Source organism: Diorhabda sublineata, chromosome 8, assembly GCF_026230105.1.
Source record: "Diorhabda sublineata isolate icDioSubl1.1 chromosome 8, icDioSubl1.1, whole genome shotgun sequence".
Lineage (NCBI taxonomy): Eukaryota > Metazoa > Arthropoda > Insecta > Coleoptera > Chrysomelidae > Diorhabda > Diorhabda sublineata.
In genome coordinates this window covers 15,147,838-15,167,027 of record NC_079481.1, presented here as the reverse complement: position 1 = coordinate 15,167,027, position 19,190 = coordinate 15,147,838, and the positions used below count along the sequence as shown (strand labels likewise).

The window sequence follows — 19,190 nt, the reverse complement described above, 5'->3', positions numbered from 1 at the left end:
CCACTCAAAAACACGCGTATGAGATACAGAATTGTTCCCATGGGCCTCTTGCAACAATTTATAACACTCAGTCAGAGTTTCTTTCAATTTAAGAGAAATGTGAGATTGATACTGTCACTATAATAGTGACGGAAACGTGTTTTGGGGAGTGCATAGACAAGATATCTAGATACTCAACGCACTACTCGTTTTCTACCCCACCTATCTAGGGCGCCCTCTAGGCGCGCAGTCTAGTTATTTAATAGCCAGACCTCGTATTACCTATTTCGTAATAAATATTATCCTTTAAATGGAGTATTGCTTCTTGGTTTTTTGACGTAGACTGGATTAGGTCTGGACTGCGAGATGGCCATGGAATGTATCTTCAGGACGAGATCCATATGTTTTGGAACATTTCTTTAACCAAGTTCAAAGTCTTGTTGGATGTATGACAGATAGCGCATTCTTAGTGCATCCATATTTTATTATTATCCTCAAATTGATAGTACCAGTTGCTTCAAAATTTCTCGCTATGATTCATTTGAATTTTACACATTTACATTACACACATTTTTATAAGGTCAATTTTTTACATGTATAAAAATTAATTGTCACATTAAAATGACCTAGACAGTTTAGCTACAACAATCAATTTGAAATATTGATTATGTTTTAAACTGGTATTTGCTTCTTTTAGAAAAAAACAACAATCAGTTTAAAAGAAGTTTATAGCAGAAAAATTGAAAATCCATTCAATTCCATACTGAATGATAGCTTATATTTATTATACTTGTTACCTTCAATTTCAAATGTTTCCTTCCAAATAACTAGCTACCTTCCGTTATCTGTTTTATTTAGAGGTGCAATAGAAAATATTTTATTAAAAGCAAAGTAGAGGTTAAGTTAGTACGGGCTCCCCCAACTTAGGTATGTCGTAGTTCACTCATAGACATAAGACACATTGTATTCCCCATTTTTCAGCAATTTGAAAATTTAATTAACAACCTAACCATGTTCATAGCTTATTTTAAGTATTTCCAACCCCGAATAAAGTTTTTTACTTCTTCATTGTTTAATTCTACTATTTCTTCAATAAAATTCACTGTAAGATAATCCAATGGTCTTCTGGATTGAGTGTTTCGTAAATCATTATCTTTTTTGATCTGACGCTATATCTCACAATAATTTCTATCTGCCCACATATCTTGAGTTTGGTACTGATTCTTGTATCAATTGCATCATTCAGCAATTTCCTCGGTAATAGCACAGTCTCTTCTTCAGTATCATCTCCCCTAGTCTCACATTTTGCAAGCATATTTGCTTTTCGATTCCTTTCCGCTTCTTGAGTGTCCATGTACCCAACGGAAAGCTATTCTGGTGTCTCGAATCAAGGAGAATGTCTATATTGTCCCTTAAGTTGTTGTTTTTATGATGTTTGTTTTCAAGACTATTAGGGTAAATTTTTGTCCTTTTGTTTGAATCACAACTTCGCTCTAATAATCTGACATTATTACTTCGTCTAACCTAATGCAAAACACTGGTTGCAAAAGCAAGACTATAACGTGGATAAGGAAATATTTCAATTAATTTTGAACCACTCGATTATAGTTTATCGTATAAGGTCGAGTATTGTCATGCAAAAACAAAAACTTTCAGTCATCGACGCTTGTTTTGATACCTTCTCCTGAGGTATTGCAAATTTTGAGAGTATTGTGGTGGGAAGCGACAAAATTAGCCAACATTCTTTTGTCAACAAAAACCGTATAATATACCGCATCCAAAACTAGCCAAATTTTTGATTGCAATGCACCATTAGAATTTGACTTATGACTGAACGCCGACTGAGAGAATACAAGTGGACGTTAAAATTTTTTAGATAATCCTCGTATTATGCAGATCCAAAAAATTAAAGTATCGAGAAAATTTCTAATTGTATTTGTTTTATTTATGAGACTTATTTCCAATAAAAGGAAAAACTATATATTGAATGATAATAATTAGAAATTACCAATAGTAAAAATTCATAATTTATTACAATCGAAATATCATCATGTTTGCTGGAAGTGTCTCTCAAAAATTTTATATTTAACAAAATTCAATTTTGGATCAAAAAGGTCTAGATCTACATAAGATGAATAAATCTTATGAATCAGAAAATTGCTGAACTTTGTACAGTACGAAAATAGTATTAGATCAATTTTATCAGATCGTATTAGGTAAGTTTAGATTATAAACAATAAATTATACATATTTAATTATAAAATAAATGTATTTTTTATGAATAATTAGATTTTAAAAGTTTCTAGGATTTGTCCTTCTCGTGCATCTCTCATACACCACACGTGAAATCATGCTTTTACTATAATTTTGGGTGAGCCAGAAAGCGAACACAATCATGAGTATTTATGTTTTTCATTGTTTGATTATTTTTCAATGTACATTTTTGTTTTCTTTCTCTTCGTTACGCTGCATTTTCCCCTTAACCTTATCCTGTGCAGGTCCAAAAAGAGCGAGTCCGTACTTTGCAAAGAAAATTGAGCGTTCGAAATGAACGAATGAAACATATAATGCAAAGAGGAACGCCCGATAAAGAACCGCTTGGTACCTAGCAACTTCCCTTCACCTAAAAAAAATTACCCGACAAATCCATGAAATACCCCCAAGACCTTGACATAATACGCGTCTTAGCCACCACCTTATACGTCTGTATATATATTATTGTTTATTTGTATGTTGCGCGTTACTGATTTCTTGCATTGTTGCTGTATAAACAGGCGCGGATCGAAGCAAGTCGGCAGAAGATTTCCTTACTAGTCGCCAAAATCCAACAAGTGGATCCCTATTCCACGCAACCCCACCCGGAATACTCTTTGCTCGGAGTATCCTACGCTGACATCGCCGCTGGACGCTCGAAATCTCAAGAACGTCGATCAGCTTCACCCGCCTACGAAAAACTCGATATCGAATTGAATAAATTGGAGAGAAATACAGATGCACTTCTCCCTGAGTCAAACAACGATCAGTCGAATGTTCAGCTGGAGCCAGACACATTCATTCAATCAAAAACATATACTAAATTAGAAAATATTCCTATAGTAAACGAACCAGAGCCTATTATAGAATCACAACAACTAGAAACACCTCCCAAAATAAAAACACCTAGACGTAGTCGTTCACCCAGGCCAAGAAATTTACCAAAAAGAAAGGTTTCAAATATAAAATCTGCTACGGATATATCCTCTACAGAAATTATTGTAGAACCGGTAATAGTCATCGACACTTCAACGGTAGTAGAAGCAACTGAAGAACTTTTGGATAATACTGAATCAAAATATTTAAATATAAAACAAAGAGGCAGAAGTCGCTCCCCCAGTCCCATGTGGGCACCAGGCGGATGTACTTACGCTGAAATTTTGAGAGGACAGCCAAGAACATCAGAAGAAAGAGAAATATCCTCAATACAAGATGATACCGAAACGCCATTTTCAATAATACCAAACGTAGTAGAAACGGAACTTGATCCTAATACAATGGATATTCAATCTGAATCAAAATCTGGCGGTAAAACTTCAGAAATATACGAAAATATAATATCTCATCCAATTGAGGAATGGACACAGTATCATCAAAGCGAATATCAAACTCAAACACCTGAACAGAAACCAAACTATTTTAATCAAAATGTTCACGTCAATGCTAATATTGTTGAGTATATACAACCATTACCAGATATGATAAATTTCATAGCCTCGGGTCAACAACTGATGAATTCAGGTCTAGGAACCTACCACAGCTCTGAAAACTTTAATATAACTTATAACGATAATAATTACTCTGATACAATGTATACGGAAGGGACGTATTCCATTTCTAATGAAGTATCTCCTCCAGCTGAACAATCAGATATCAAAGAACAACTTGAACTTTCAAAAGAAGAACAAGTCGAAGAAATGCCGCGTGAACCATTAACGCAAACTGATGTTACTGGTTCGCATTTCTCTTATGCTCAAATTTTGTCTCAGGGACTAAGCGCCAAAAATCTCCAGCCATCCAGTATAGCAACAGTGCAATCTCCGAACGCCCGAAAAACCCCCAGACATAAATCTCCAATGCTTGGTTACACCACGCATGCGGATGATACGAAGTCTCAATCGAGGGAGTACGAAACGCGCAAATATTTGAAGGACAGTTCTCTACCAGAGAAATTCCTCAATGTTGTTGAACAGCAACATACAAAAACATTAGAAGAAGATATAGATACCTTCGAACGTGATCAGTTGTCTTCTTACCATGGAGAGCCTATGAAAATAGGTGGTCAAGAAACAACTGTTGTTTCCTCAAAACAAGACTTATTACTTAGTGATAGTAACGCTTCCCCCATAAAAGATAGATATAAAAAACAAAGAAGTAAGAAATCTAAACCTCAAGAAAATACAGATAAGTCACATACTATCCATACCAAAACGAAAGAAGTTGAAGAACCACTCAATGAAATTTCTATTGAAAAGACTAAAACAACCATTAAATTGTCACAAACTAATATTTTCCAAATAGACGAATCGTTCGACGGTAGTGATGCCAACTCACAAGATAAAAAATCCAAAAAGAAAAGAAAATCGAAAGCTAAACCAGAAGAAAATAAAGCTACATTTGTTATTGAAGAAGTTATCAGACATATATCTGATGATGAAACTGAAAATGATAAAATAAGTCAGCTTCCGAAACAGGAGAAAAAACAAAAAAATAAAAAAGGAAAGGATTCACAGAAACAATCAATAAATGTAGTTACTAAAGAACAAGAACAAATTAGGCAAGTACTTGAATCTAACAAAAAGGAAAGTTTCAATACTGAAATCAAAGAATCTGAAAAGAATGCAGAGAAATCTAAAAAGAAAAAAGTGAATAAAAATCATCAATCTGATATACGGGAACATGATGATTATCAAGACACTAATAAAATAGAGAATGTGAAATCTGAAAGTTCAGATATCAACTTGGTTTCTTTAAATACAACAGTAGAAACAAACATCGATACAGTAACAATTAGTACTGATAATGATATCAGCAAATCTAAGAAGAAAAAGGACAAGAAAGCACGAGAAACAATAACTTCTGAAAAACCAACTGCAGACCATGTTATTGAAGAATCCAAGTGCGAAGTAATTGATGAAGCAAACATTGTATTTGATAAAGCTAGAACCAAAAAAGATAAAAAGAAAAAATACAAAAAAGAAGTAACAAAAACTGAAAATTCAATTGAACCAGTACAAGTAGATACAGCTGAATCACATATTAACGAAATTGAACATGTGGAAACAAACATAATCAACGCTGCTACACAAGTAGATGGTAACAAAATAGGTAAAAAGAAGAAACAAAAGAAACAATTTAAAGACAAAGATAGTGAAAATGCTGAGTCACCATATATTAATGTCACTGAAATATCTCAAGTTACACCTCCAACTGAGGTAAAATTAGAAGAAAACTCAACTACTGAACCCGATTCAAAAGCAAATCACTTTACTTCTGAAGATCAAAATGAAAATCGACGCAAAAAGAAGAAACAACATTTAGAAAAACCTGTTGAGGTTATTGAACCTCAAAAATCAATTTCTGAACTAACTAGTCTAATTAATTTCATCGAAACTGAAAAATATCACGCTGAACACGCAGTTATTGAAGCTATGAGTAATTTCAAAACATTAGATGTAAAGGAAAACTCTCAAAAAATAATTAATTTAGAAGAAAGTAATGCTACTTCTAACGATCAGATCAAAAAAGACAACAAGAAGAAACAAAAGAAAAAATCCACAGCTCAAAACGGTAGTAAGCCTGTCGATAAATCACAAGAATTTATTCTCACATCAATTCCGAGTTCGGCTACTTTTACCGATCTTGAGAAGTCCAAAACTGAACGCACGATAGTTAACACCGGAGAAACTGAATCAAAATCAGAAAAAGTGGAAGAACTGGAAACCAAAAGAGAAGTTATAACCAAAGTAATTGATTTAGAAGATAATTTGGATAATAAACAAGTTGATAAAAAGGAGAAACAATCCACACCTCTAGAATGTAACGAACTTCTAAAAAATGTTGATATTACTAACGACATTTCAGTCACTGATACTAATATTTATAAAGAAAATGCATCAAAACCACAAAAGAGAGAAGAATCGATATCCAATAAATTTGGTACAATGGAAACTATCGATTCAAAAGGAAGTTGTATTCCTACTAAAAAATCTAAATCGAAAAAACAAACTTCAGCTAAAGTAGAAAAACTTGAGCAAAATGTCGAGTCACCGAAACCTAAATTTGTTTTTAGTTCATCCGATTTTATTAAAGCAGAAAGGTTGAATATTAGTGAATCGATTTATCAGCATACAACAATTGAAACGGAACCGGAAATAAGTCGAAAAGTAACATCAACCGATCTAATGAGTTCAACACAAATTGAAACTACTTCTAATAATGAATTTGAAAATAATGACAAAACCGTTGAAACTATTATACCACCTATATTTATACACAACGAAAATCCACAAACTGAATGGATTTGTGAGCACACGATAATTGATAAAACTGTATTGAAAACAAAAGAATCGCCAAATTTATCGATAACAGAAGATTCTGTAGTAAATGATACGAGAAGAAAGTCTAAGAAAAAGAAAGGAGAAGCAAAGGATCGGCATAAAGCAAATGTTGTGCTTAATTCTGCTATTGAAGAAGAAATAACCAAATCTGAAGACAACACACCACAAACAAGTTATATCATTAGTGAAATTGATTCTAAGATTGTTCCCAATAAAAATGATGTTTCAGAAGAAAGTACTAACATATTTGAAACGAAAGACGTAATTACAACAGAAGTACAAGAGAAATCCGAAAAACAATCTCAATACGTACCAAAGAAGGATGATGAAGGGTTGAATACAGTAACTAAAGCATCTTCATTAGAAGAAAATAATTACGATAGTAATAAAACAATCAATATGGAACAAATGACAGTTACAAGCCACGAAAATATTACTGAAACTACTGAATGTATACCTAATGAAGAAAGTAATACAATTAGTAGTAAAGATGAAATTGAGAACAATGCGATTGATTTAAATCTATTAGAAGATTCTTCTGATTTTGTTAAGTCCGTTATAGCTACAGCTGTAACTAAAGTAACTGAACTCACTGAAACAAAACAAACAACTAACTCTACATCCTCGACTGTATCAACTTATTCTGTAAGTCTTCAACGCGCTGCTAAAGAAAACGATGAAACATCGAACAAAGTTATTATTTCCGAAACTGAAATGGTGAGTTATCCAAAAGATACAACAAAAGTAACATTCATCACTCATGAAGAAGTTAGAATGAAACCCATTATCACTCTTAAAATGGAATTCATCGAACAACCTATTCTCGAAGAAATCCATCACATTGAAAAAGGACTCTATGAAGAAAAATCGATAAGTAGACTTGTAGAGGAAAATCAAATTCAAGCGGTGTCTGAAGTATCCACTTCAGAAGAAAAAATAACGAAAATAACAGATGTAGACAACAATATCGATGATATTGAAATCGAACAAGTGATATTTGGTTCGGTCAAGGAACGGCCCAGTCAAAAAGCTATCAGAATAGGAAAAGAAAACGAAGAGAATAGGAAAATTGTATATGATGACGACGAATTCGTGAACACCAATAAAAATCAACAAGCCATACATATAGATGTTACATTAGATCATTCAAATAATGACACTGACAGTTTTGAACAATCATTGTCAAGAAAAGATTCGGTTGTAGAAACAGAAATTACCACTTTTGAAGATATTCTTGATGGTTTGAATTCTAAGAAAACAACAAAAATTAGTGGTACAATTGAGATTGATTCCGTGCATTCTGAGTTATTAGAAAAATCTAAAAACCAGTTAGATATAGAAGCTGTGGATACAATGATAGTCGGTAACGAATCAGATTTTATTTCAGACGAAGAACTTGTTGAAAAGGATATAGAAGAATTATCTAGTACAAAGGTAACTCTGGATGCAGAATTAAGTAAGGATATTAATAAAACAGAAGAGCAGAAAAAATCTGAAAAAACTAGAGAACATAAAACTTCAGAAAACTCATGCGATGAATCGAAAACTGAATTATTACTTGAGGAAAATTTGAAAGTAATGAACAGTGTTGAACATATTCAAAAAGAGGTAACAGATATAGTAGATAAAAGTCAAAACACTAACAATATATTATTACAGTTGAAACAAGAAACGTTATCAAAGTATAAACCAGATTTGACGGGCATACCAGATAGAAAAGTGAAGTCTGTATCTCCATCACCCATTGTAAGCTATACTTTGAATGAATCTATAGTAATTGGTGACTATAAAAATAGAAAAGATAGTGATGAAGATAATCTTGATACGGTAAATACAAATTATACGGAAAAAGTTGAAGAACTAATTTCAGAAAAAATAAACGCTCTACCTGTAGAAGAGCCTCTAACAAATAAAACTAACGAAAATAACGCATCTAGTAATTTAAGACAAGAGTTAGTTGAAGAGACAGAAGAAACAAACTTTTCCACTTCATTTATTAAAATTGAAAAAGATTTGATGGAAAGCCTTCCAATTATACCAATGTCTCCTGAAAAACCATTACCGGAAATAAGATATCTCGAACCAATAGTAACAGAAGAAGTTTCAAAAAGTAATAAGATTGTGCAACAAGATTTACCGGAAAATATAGCTGATGTGCTGGCAAAATTGAAAACCGAAACCATTCAAAAGTATCATGAAGAAGTTAGTAAAGAAATTGGAGACAATAACGTACCTAACGATAAGAAATCAGAAAATAAGAAGAAAAGGAAAAAAGAGAAGAAAAGGAAATCTGTAACTTTTGAAGAAACACCTCAGATAATTAATATTGAAGATGTCAAATCTTCACCGCGTGATGTTCAAGAAGACGATACAGAAACAGCTGAAGAATTCATTTTTGTATCTACTTCAAATACACAAGATCAAGAGACATTACTTAGAGAACAACAAATGGATGAAATTGTGAAGAGCTTTGAAGTAGTAAATGTATCAGAAGATATTTCAAGCATTTACCAAATTACCTCTACTATTGAAAATATACAAAAAATAACAGAAGAAGTTAAATCTACTGAAAACAAGAAATCCAAAAAGAAAAAATATAAAAAGAGTGATAAAGTACAAGAGGAGTCTGGTCCAACGGAAACATATTCAATCAATGAATCCAACAAGCAACAAGAAGACAAAATCAATACGGCACTTGTAGAATATAGTATAGAATCACCACTTAACAGCCCACAAGGTGACACAAAATTAACTGAAGAAATACAACAAAGTGAAATAATTGCTGAACAAAACATCATAACTAATTCTACGAAAGTTGCAGAATTACAAATAGAAACAACGGCTCAAGACATAGTTTCTGCTGAAGCACCAGTATCTGTGAAAGAGGATCTAGTTGAAGACATAAAACAGGCACAGCAAGAACAAAGCAAATCTAAAAAGAAAAAACACAAGAAAAACAAAAAATCAGTAGAAGAAGTTAGACCTGAAAGTAGAACTGTTGAATCTGAAGAAGTGAAAGAATTACAACAAAGAGAATTTGTTGATTCCGTAAATAACGAAATGGGCATTTCCTATGCTACCGCTCTCAAAACTAATATAAATGAAGAAACATTCAAATTTGTAGCTGAAGAAGTAAATGAATTAGAATCAGTTGAAATGGAAGAGCCAGTATCAATTGTTGATAAAGATACTCCAAAATCCACACCAACTGATATGCAAGAACTACCTTCAGTTGATACTAATCATCCAGATTCTGAAGATAGTACGAAGTCAGATACCAAAAAACCCAAGAAAAAGAAGCATAGAAAGAAGAAACAAGATACTGCAGTTGTAGTGGAAGAATCTACTCAGGACGAAACGAAAATTGCGGAAACTACAGATACCGTCACATTAACGAACAAACCTTCTTGGGCTAGTATTGTTAGTACCAACATAGAACTGAAATCATATACTGAACATCAAGCAACTGAGCCAAGTATTGAAATTCGCGAAAGTGTACAAGAAACAATCGAGAAACCAACTGAAGCAGTATTGTCTGATACAAATGAATTGAATACAGACGAAAAAACACACAAAAAGAAGAAGCATAAAAAGAAGCATGCTCCCGTGGAAGAGGCGAAAAAACCAGCATTTGAAATTACTGAAGAAATACTGCAAATACCAGATAAAGTGAAAAAACATGATATTGAATTTGATCACAAGAAAATTGAGAAAGATCTTCACGAAGCAAAATCATGTGCTGAACATCATGTAACTGAGCCAAATATTGAAATTACCGAAACTGTTCAATCAATTGAGCAATCAGTTGAAGCAGAATTATCTGATACAAATGAAATTTACACAGGCGAGAAAACAAATAAAAAGAAGAAGCATAAGAAGAAGCATACTCCCGTTGATGAGGCAAGCAAGCCAGCATCTATAATTTCTGAAGAAATAATACAACTACCAGATAAAGTGAATGAACTTGATGTTGAAATTGATCACAAGAAAGATGAAGTTATTATTGAGAAAGATATTGGACTGGAAGAAGTAAAATCATTTGCTGAGCATCATGCAACTGAGCCCAATATTGAAATTACCACGACTGTTCTAGATGAAATCGAGCAATCAGTTGGAGCAGTAGTATCTGATAAAAATGATAAGAATACAGACGAGAAAACACATAAAAAGAAGAAGCATAAGAAAAAACATCCTTCCGCGAAAGAGGTGAGGAAACCAGCATTTATAAGTACCAATGAAATACCACAAATACCAGATAAAGTGAATGAACGTTATGTTAAAATTGATCACAAGAAAGATGAAGTTATTATTGAGAAAGATCTTGGACTGGAAGAAGTAAAATCATGTGCTGTACATCATACAACTGAGCCAAATATTGAAATTACCGAAACTGTTCAAGACACAATCGAGCAATCAGTTGAAGCAGAATTATCAGATACAAATGAAGTGAACACAAACGAGAAAACACATAAAAAGAAGAAGCATAAGAAGAAGCATACTCCCGTGGAAGAGGCTACCACGCCATCATTCAAAGTTACTGAAGAAATACTACAAACACCAGATAAAGTGAACGAACTTGATGTTGAAATTGATCAAAAAGTTATTATTGAGAAACATATTGGACCTAAAGTAAGAATTGATAAAGCTGATATTCCAAAAATAGCTACTGATGAGGAGAACAATGAACAAAAGAAAAAGAAGAAGAAGAAAGGTAGAAAACAATCAATTGACAGCTCAGAGGAACCGATTGTAGCCGACTTAAAAGCTATCCCATCACCAGAAAATACTTCGAACATCACAAAAATTATTAAAATGAATGTGCTTACTACAGTAACATCTACAGAAAAATCAGATCTTAATGAAGAAGAATTTAAAACTGCTTCCGGTATCTCAAGTAAGCCCATAAAATCAGAGAAAGGAGAAAATGGAACGGGTACATCTCGTGAAGTTGTGACGGCGATTGAAATTGATGACCTAATTTCTGAATCTATTGAATCCGAAAAATTAGAAAAACGTGATAAGAATGAATCCTCCAAGGATATTACCAACATTGTAACAGCAGTAACAGAAAATGTGAAAACTGGACTTGAGGACGAACAAAATTTGACATCTCCACTTTCGGTAGCTGAGCAGACTATTGAAATGATTCTAGAGGAACGTAATAGATCGGATTATTCAGTTATTTCCGACATGAATATAACAGGAAAATCCAAAATAAAGAGAGATGAAAAAATAGACATTCTAACGACAGAATTTTCTAATGAATCAGAAGCATCGCAAAAAGAAGACTATGTAAATGAAAACGTCCCTTCGCATCCTATGGAAACTATAACAGTTGAGGAGAATCATACAAAAACGGAATTCACTAGTGAATTTGAACAATTAGAACAAGACAAAATTGAGACCGAAAACAAAGGTTTGCCTATAGAAAAATCGATAAATGTATTAGTTGAACCCGTGATTCAAACAGATCAAAAAAGCAGTGGAAATAATTTGGAAGACCATGTTACTGAAACGCATTCCTACTACATGACTGAAACATTATCGAGCCAAAAAGATACTAAAATGAATGACCTGGCAGAAGAAATTACTTCGAAGGAACTAGAAACTGATTCTGCATCAACAAAAGATATCAAAACGACAACTGATTACAAAGGTTTACCTATAGATGAGTCTACAAGTCTCTTTTTGGATGTACTAGATGAACCTATGATATTATCAGATGAGGAACCAACAACAGAAGAAGTATCTCTTGTTGATGAAAATATTACTAAAAAGCAAGAGCTTGGTGATATGCTTGAGTTTTTAAATGCTGAAAGAGGTGCTCATTTTGATGAACCTTTACAAAATAAGACACCTATCGAATCCAAAGATGCACTATCTGATCCTTCGCATGAAATTCAATACAAAGGTTTGCCCATTGATGAATCTACAAATATCTTCATTGATTTATTAGATGAACCTATAATACTTTCTGACGAAGAAGAAATAGAAATAGATCAAATTATTTCACCAAGTAAACCCACCGACTATTCTACACCTCTTATAACAAACCAAACTAATATTGGTGAAACAATTACCGTTAAAACTAGTAACAACAATGAATTGGCTAATATTTTAACAGAATTTTTAACATCGGAGAAAACAGTACATTTAGACAAGTTTAAACAAATTCAGGATGTTACTATATCTGAAGCTGATGATTTATTTGCTGATGGAGATACAAATATTTCTATAGATAAATCAAAAATATCAGAAACTGAAATCAACATCACAAATGAAACAGTAACAGAAGAATCATATTTAACTGCCATCAACAACGATATAGAAAATGAAGCAACTATTGAAAGAGCTCAACTAACAGGAAAATCCGAAATAAAAGATGATAATATAGAATGTGTTATTGATGACGAAAGTATTGAAAGACAAACAGATAAATTGACGTCATCAAGCGACGTAATCACTTCGAAAAATGGTGATGAATATTATAATTCCTCCCCAAGTACAATACGTACTCTTAAAAATTTGTCTGAAGAAAAAGTATTCACTTATGATATTTTGAAACTACTTAAGTGTGAAAGAGAATATTTCGAGATGAAATCTGCAAACAATAAAATAACATCGATTACTGAAGAAATTTCGAATGAATCGAAAGCGGTACAGGATGTGGAAAATGTTTATGATAACATAAAAGATCTTTCAGAAGTCGGTGATAAGTTGTACGAACAAAAAGAACAAGGAGAGAGAGACTCTAAAGTTGTAACTGAATTTAAACCAGAAGTCCCAATAGCAGAAGATATAACTGTTTGGAAATATGATATACAAAATCTCGTGCAATCTGAAATTTTATGGAATGAACAGAAAATTAGAAATAAACATGATGTAACAGACCAGTATAAATCAGTCGAAATTGAATCCACAGCATTCAATAAAGAAACAGACACGGCAATAAACTATAACGTAAAAGAACTCTTAAACGCGGAGATTGAATATCACGAACGGAAAACACAAGAAGAAAAAATAAAAGATGCAAACGAACCGACTTATTATGAATATATTTTGGACTTATGTACAGAAAATATATTTAAGTATAATATGGAGGAACTTATACACGCTGAGATTGAATATTACGAACAAAAAGCACACAAAGAGAAACGAGATACTAAAGAAGTTGATGAAGAAGACGTAATATTAAGTGTTGATGAAAAAAGTGTTTTAAATTATGATGCTGAAGTAGAAAAAGCACAAGAAAATGAATATAAACCAAGCGAAAAATCAATATTTGATATAGAAACAGAAGCTAACTTTAAATATAATATGCATGAACTTGTAGCTGCGGAGATTAAATTTAATGAAGAAAGAGCTTTAAATGAAAATCAACAAAAGAAAGATAATACCGTTCGAAATACAATCATTGAGACAGAAATAGAAACTGCGCTGAAATTTAATATTGTGGATTTAATGAACGCTGAGATTCAATGGCAACAAGAAAAACAGGATTCAAAAATAACCGGCGATGTAGTCGAAACGCAACAAACAAACGAGGAAAGTAAAACAAATAATAATATCGGAAATAGAGGTGCGCAAGAATTATTGGAAATCGTAGACAATTCTTTAAAATATAACACGGAAAAACTGTTCAACGCTGAAGTTGAATGGCAAGAACAAAAAGCTCAAGAAGAAAAACTAAAAATGCATGTGTTAGATAATACGAAAGAAGAATTATCCGAAACAAGTGAAAATCAAGAAATAATCATTTCAAATGATAAAGTTGAAGATGAACTATTTGAATTCACAACAAATGAAGGAAAACTAGAATCAAAAGTAATCGACACCGGTGATACAGGTGAAATAGATGCAATTAGAGAAAATATTGTTCCAGGTGACATTCTTGAAGATGCCTTAGTTAAAACAGATTTGAACGAGGATGAAACTAATTTGATATCAGACTCTAATAATAAAGCAGTATCTCATATTAATCTAGATTTCATTCGATCTGAAAAAGAGGATAAAACAGCAGAAAAACTCAAAGAAACTTATTCTTCATTAGAAACATCTAAAACTGATATAAATGTTGAATTCATTAAAAATGAACAAATTAAGTCATCATTAGAAGAAACAGAATCAGATAATCTGCATGAGGAACATTCTAGTGAATCGGTGATTGCAGATGAATATGAGGAAGAAACTAATTTAACTGTATCTTTAGATAATGAACTAGGAAAAATGTCACAAACAATGAGCTCGGTTGAGATTTTAACAGCTGTCGAATCAACAACAGATGAATATTCAACAAATCCGACTGAACTTAAAAGGACCGCCTCCCAGTTTGAAGCCATAGTCGACAATATCACTGAATTTGTACCCAAATCTGAAACCAAGTCTAAATCAACTTTCAGCTTAAATCCAGATGCCGCCGAGTTTATACCTAGTACAATATCTCACACTACCGTACAGAAAAAAGAAGATTTTAATTCCGTTTACGAAGTTGAAATGACATGGGATAATGACAATAATGACTCTAACATGTTTGAACAATATGAATCGGCTTACAATTTACCTCCTGCTCACACAACTAAATGGGTGAATGATATTCTTGAAGATAATGATGATAAAAAACGTAAAGAAGAAAAATTAGAACAACAAAGATTGGAAGAAAGCCTTCTTCCAAGTAACGTAGTATCGGAACTAAAAGTTAGTAAGGTTCAAGAAATATTACCACTACCATGTAAAACAACAGAAGCAACTACTAACACTGAAGATATTAAACATCCAGTGGAAAGTGTCGAAGAACAAATTACAGATTGTGTGCAACCTGAAAACAAAATATCAATCAACAAATGGGAAATTTTACTTTCCGGCGATAAAACATATGCTGATGTAGTAGCTGCTACTGTACCATCTAAACCGAAAGAGAAAATACAACAGATGGTCGATACAAAGGAATCAATTAAAAAACCAAATATAGAAATTACATTAACAGAATGTAATATGGACATCAAAGGTACTGAAGAACTGAAGAATGAACCAGATAGTGAAGGTTTTCTGGAATATGTTACGAAGAAAGATAAAAAGTCTCGATCGAGATCACGATCTCGTTCGCGTCAAAAAACAATTACTATCTCGAAAGAACCCGTTCAAGAAGTATTGTCCTCAATCCAAACAGATGAAATAACATCAGATCCAAGTATATATTGTAATGACGAACCTACCAAGAATGATGAGAACAAACCTGATAATACAACTGATTCTACTCGTACTTATGCCAAAATTCTTGGTTCCGTAACAAAAACAAACAACGCAGCTGAACAACCCTCACAAGTAATAGAATCTGATGAAAGTCAACTTCTAGTTACCCAAAAAGTAAATGAAATTAATACCGATTTAATTACTACAACCAGTGTTCCTGATGAAACTGTAACAGTAAAAATAGTTGAAAAGAAGTCAAAGAAAAAAGATAGGATAAAATCAAAAGCAAAAGACATCCAACAGTCGAAGGAGGAATTAACAACTACGCAAGAAGACTCCAATATTATAACGGATGCGAAAATAACAGAACCTACATCAACAAAATTAGAAACGGAAACAATTCAAACTCAACTGCATTCTTTAGTTAAAGATTTGAGCCCGGAAAAATCTAAAGATACTGTTGATAATGCTAATTTGACAGAAAATGAAAGTGCTGAATTCAAATTAGTAACTATGATGGCATCCGATAAAGAAAAATTAACTAAAAATAAATCAAAGAAAGATAAAAAGAAATTGAAGAAGGTACAAGATGAGCAGAAAGAAGAACTATCTTCAGAAACATTGTGTAGTGTACAAAAAGAAACCGATATTGAAAAAGTATTTTCAAAAAAATTGCCATCTGATTCAGAAAGTACTGTTGTCGACATTACTCCTAGTTCCTCAACATACGCCACCATCTTAGATACTAATCCGCCACCTAAACTGAAATCTCCAGAGGTTGAAATACACAAATCGGATAATATTGTCCAACAAGACTCTGATAATATAGAGAATACAATTCTGAATATCACTGGGCAGCTACCTGTCTCGGAACAAGTTGCTACTTTTATAGAAAATGAAGTTAATGATAAGACTCTTCAACAATCTATGGATGATATAAAATCAGAGCAAGAATTGTTTGAACAAACAGAAATTGATAGGAATGTAGTATCTTATGCGAAAATTACAGCAATTAAACAGGAGAAAACACCTGCAGACGTAATTGAAGTCGATAAAACAGTAGTTAAAGAAGACAGTGAAAAGTCAAAAGAAAGTCCAATAGAAAAGTACCAACCTAAGATCATAGAACATAAAGAAGCTCAAAAGAAATCTAAAAAATCAAGAAAACGTTCAAAAACTCCCAATCGAGAATCTTTGCAACTGATTCCAACTGAATCAACACCAGAAATTAATATCACTCTAGAAAATAAAGAGGAAACGCCAAGAGATTTGACAGAAAATCAATTTAATATCATTAAAACAAATTTACATCATTTAACATATGCAGATGTAATCAAAACTGGCAGAAGTCGAGAATCTTCGCCTCATCCTAAAGTCTTACCATGCGTGACTACTAGTTTGGAAACGGAAACTTCAGTACACAACCAAACACCTGATACAAAGAATTTAACAAAGCAGTCTATCGAAATCAAAGTACAAAAAAATGAATACGTTGATGACGAAAGTTCTAAAGTGCAAACCAATAATTTCCTTGAACAAGAACAAGCAGCTATTCTAAGAGAAACTGTTGAGAACGATGACACTTGGGTTATAGTAGACCAAAAAGAAATACCTATTATCATTGAACCTACTCCGGATACAACAGAAAAAGATAACGAATCAGTTACTAAAAAGAAACGAAATCGATCCAGATCTAGACGTAAACATCGTAAAGAAAATGTAGAAGCTACAGATACCCCTTTAAATACTGAAAATTTGTCTACAAAAGAAACCAGTATTAAATACAAAACAAGTTTAGAAGATAAACCAATGTCTCCAGGAAGAACCTATGCATCTGTTGTGAGGTCTACCTTAGAGGAAATTACACCGGAACACATTACGTATAAGCCAGTAATAAGCACAGTGGATAACAAACCTCTAACAATCCCACATGAAAGAAAAATCGAAGAAATACCAGTAAACAAAAAGTTGATAGAAAGCGAGTCCAATGAGGAAATATCAACGCAAAGCATTTCTGTAGGTGTGTTAGAAGAGGAAAAGAGAAATAGAAAGAGGAAACCGAAATCTAATGTATTCGTCTGTTCTCAAGACCCAACTAATCGGGATGGATTAACTCAAGAATCTGAACTAATTGTTTCAGAAGACGTAACTGAATTACCCAGCACTATTGATTCCAATAAACAGCTTACTGCAATAACTCAACTCAATAAACAACAAATTGAACCTAATAACGAAACGGAGATAAATACAAGCGAAGTTGATATACAAGACGAGACTCTTAGAACTCCAGAAGATAAAATTGGAGAATTACTGGATGAACCAAAACAACAAAAAGACAAAACCATAATAACTAAAGTTGGCGCAAAAGATATATCGATTGAAATTGTTTCTTGGGCAGAAGAGGTCGAAAAATCTGCTACTTCAGATACAAAAGAAGAATCTATAGAAGGTGAAATGATAAAAGATATACATATATCTAATACTGTTGAATCAACTGAAAAAACTGGTATAATTAAAGAAACTAAAGAAAATGTTCAATTAAGCGAAAATGCGAAAACGAAAAATGATGTCAGCGAAAAGGAAGTTCTGAACTCCCAGAAGGTCTCGAAGAAAACTGAAAAGGAAAGAGATGTCCCAGCAGAAAATAGTAGTATGGAGATTATAGCCAGTTCTAGCGAAATACGCAAAGCAACTGAAGAAACAGTTGTCCATAAACCAACCATTGCAGAAAAAAATACTGACAAGAAATTAGAGGAACTCATTCCTGAACAAGAATCAGTCTCCTATGAACAAACTACTGTGGAACAAAACACTGATAGAAAAATAGAGGAACTCACTCCTGAACAAGAATCAGTCTCTTTTGAACAAACTACTGTGGAACAAAATACTGACAAAAAAATTATTCCCGAACAAGAATCAATTTCCCTTGAACAAACTGCTGTGGAAAAAGATATTGACAAAAAATTAGAGGAACTTACTCCTAAACAAGAATCCAAATTATTTGGAGAAGATACCAAGGAACAACTTGAAGATAAAGACAAGCATATAGTTGAACAATTTTTACAAGATGCTCGAACATACGATGAGAATATTAAATCAATCGAATCAGATGAAGCATCTAAACAAATAGTTGAAGAATTCCTTAAAGAAGCAGCTAAATATGATGAAAACTTTTTGAGGGAAAAACAATCTGTTGAACCTGTTAAATCTTCGAATACAACTGAAGTTGATGTGAGAAAAACGAAGAAGAGTAAAAAACATAAAAAATATGACGAGGAATATAAAAAACCCGGATTTATAAAATCGATAGTGACAACCGTCGTTAGTAAAATTACAGGAAAATCATCTAAACATTGTGAACCACAAGCGAATTCTTTAAATATTTTTGTGAATAATTTAATGATTGACGAATCATCAATTTGGTTAAAT

The 19,190-nt window shown here is 32.8% G+C and overlaps 1 protein-coding gene across 4 annotated transcripts in view; it reads left to right on the top strand.

Annotated features, from left to right (window-relative positions):
* Positions 1-19,190, top strand: part of LOC130448464 (muscle-specific protein 300 kDa) — a 289,850-nt gene that overhangs the window by 181,742 nt on the left and 88,918 nt on the right. The window lies entirely within an intron of this gene.